At 39.4% G+C, this 2,500-nt stretch overlaps 1 protein-coding gene across 7 annotated transcripts in view; it reads left to right on the top strand.

Moving 5' to 3' along the window:
• The window catches only part of LOC122256929 (teneurin-a), a 682,571-nt gene that overhangs the window by 339,925 nt on the left and 340,146 nt on the right, over nucleotides 1–2,500 (top strand). The gene's annotated exons all lie outside the window — the stretch shown is intronic.

The raw sequence follows: 2,500 nt of genomic DNA, 5'->3' as shown, positions 1-2,500 counted from the left end.
GGGAGATGATTACTATTACTGTTATTATTGTTATAATTACTATTGTTATTGTTATCATTATTATCATTATCGCCATCATCATCACCATCATTATTATTTTTATTATCAATACCATCATCATTATCCCCATCGCCATCATTATTAGAATTATAGTTGTTATCATCATCACCACCACCACCATCACCACTGTCACTAGTCACCATCACCAGTCTCTTGTTGCATATTGATATAACTTTACTACATGGTACTTTCAGACAGCCAAAAGAGTAACTCACATTTCCCTTTCTGACAAAACTACCTTGGCATCTGTTCAGAGGCGAGAGCGCTAATGGTACAACACATAATGTTCAGAGTGTGAATTGTACAACGCTTGACGAGGGAATTATATGTATAACTATACTGTGGATTATAAAGGTTCAGATTATATTATTGTACAAGGCTTAACGAGGGTTCAGTGTTTAGCTGTATAACACATAACGAGTGTTCAGAATGTTTAGCTGTACAACACATAACGAGTGTTCATAATGTGCAACTGAAAACGTTCAAAACAACCAGGATGTCCATTTGCTGAATTACACACGAATACCGCTATTTACTGAAGCGCGCATTAAATGCATTAAATTGTTGCTTCTGTGTAATTAACTTTTAAAATTATTTAGTTGCAGCGTTGATCCTACTACCCCTCCTTCGTCCCTTCCCCCCCCTTCTCCCTCCCTTCCCCTCCATCTATCCGTTCCTTCTCCCTCTCCCTTCCCCTTCTTTTCCCCCTACCTTCCCCTCCTCCCCCTCCCTTCCCCTCCTTCTCCCTCCCTTCCCTTCCCCTCCTTCTCCCCCTGCCTTCCCCTCCTTCTCCCCCTGCCTTCCCCTCCTCCTTGCAAGGGTTGCAATCCCTTATGTTATTGTTATTCGTGTCGCGTTTGTTCGTTGGGGATAGAACGGGGGGGGGAGAGGGGGGATAGAACCGGGGGGGGAGAGGGAGGGGACGGAGGGAAGGGGAAGCGAGGGGCGGAGAGGGAGGGGACGGAAGGGGAGGGGAAGGGAGGGAAGGAGGAAGGATAGAGGGAAGAAAAAGGTAGGAGGGCGTAAAGAGGGGAAGTGGAAGAGAAAGGAAGAAGGGAGTGAAGAGGGGAAGGGGAAAAGAAAAGGTAGGAAAGTGAAGAAGGGAAGGGGAAAGGGAATAGGAAAGAGGGAAAGAGAAAGAGAGGAAGAAGAGGGAGGAGGGGAAGAGTGGAGGGGAAAAAATTAGGAAGAGGGAAACAGGAAGTAAAGAGAGGAAGAGAAAGATGAAAGCCATGAGGAAAGGGAGATGGGTAAAGAAGGAAGAAGAGGGTGCAAAACAGGTAAAAGAGAAAAGAAGAGGAAAGAGTAAAGAGAAGAGATAAGAAAAAAAAAAAAAAAAAGAATCAAGGGGATGGGGGGGAAAGGAGGAAGGGGGAAGGATGGGGAGGGGGAGGGGGAGGGGGAGGGGGTAGTAGAAGGGTTAAGGCTAGGATTACTGTGGCTGCTCTGCATTTACTGATTGCGCTATTGTGTATTTGTCTTTTGTGTACTCTGGATGATAATGTCCTTTGAGGATTTTTTTTTCTTTGTATTATTCAAAATGCGGATTATACAAAAGTTTTGAATTTCTATTGTTGATTGTTTTTTTTTATCTTATTCTTCCTACTGATTATTACTTTTTATGCTCATTATGTTTTTTTATGAATAGTATCATTAATGTTATTATTGTTTTTTATTATTATTATTATATATGTGTGTGTGTATATATATATGTATAGATATATACATATATAAATATATATATAAATAAATAAATAAATATATATATATTATATATATATACATATATATATATATATATATATATATATATTATATATATATATATATATATATTATATATATATATATATGTGCGTGTACACACACGCACACGCACACCCACCCAGAAAGACGCACAGTCGCACACGTACAAAGACGTACACGCACAAAGACGCACACTATATATTTTATCGAGATACTGTCCTGCAAACCTTAATACAACATTCTAAGGGAAAAAAAGAAAAAAAGAAATACACATATTTCTATAATGATGATTCCCTGTACATCTGGCAAGGAGGGAAACAATCGACTCAGTAGACGAAGGCACATAAATAAGTCAAAAATCAATCGCATTTATAATCCATCAGCGAAAGAAGAGGAAAGAAATTATAAAAGATTAAAAGTTTGGAGACTTTCCTTCCGTCTGTCTGTCTCATTCTTGTTTCGAAATCCCTTTTCTTTTACTTATTTATTACGTTTCGCTTTTGTCTCGACGACCAGACATTGAAAGGAAACGTTTTGCTGTTTTTTTTGTTTTGTTTTTTGTCTGTGTGTGTGTGTGTGTGTGTGTGTGTGTGTGTGTGTGTGTGTGTGTGTGTGTGTGTGTGTGTGTGTGTGTGTGTGTGTGTGTACTGTTCGATATTCCACAGTACTTGGGGGCGAATGTGTGGTTATATTA

The sequence above is a fragment of the Penaeus japonicus genome, unplaced genomic scaffold, assembly GCF_977035675.1.
Source record: "Penaeus japonicus unplaced genomic scaffold, GWHDUDI00000001_assembly GWHDUDI00000034, whole genome shotgun sequence".
NCBI classification, from domain to species: domain Eukaryota; kingdom Metazoa; phylum Arthropoda; class Malacostraca; order Decapoda; family Penaeidae; genus Penaeus; species Penaeus japonicus.
This window is presented reverse-complemented; position numbering and strand designations above follow the sequence as displayed.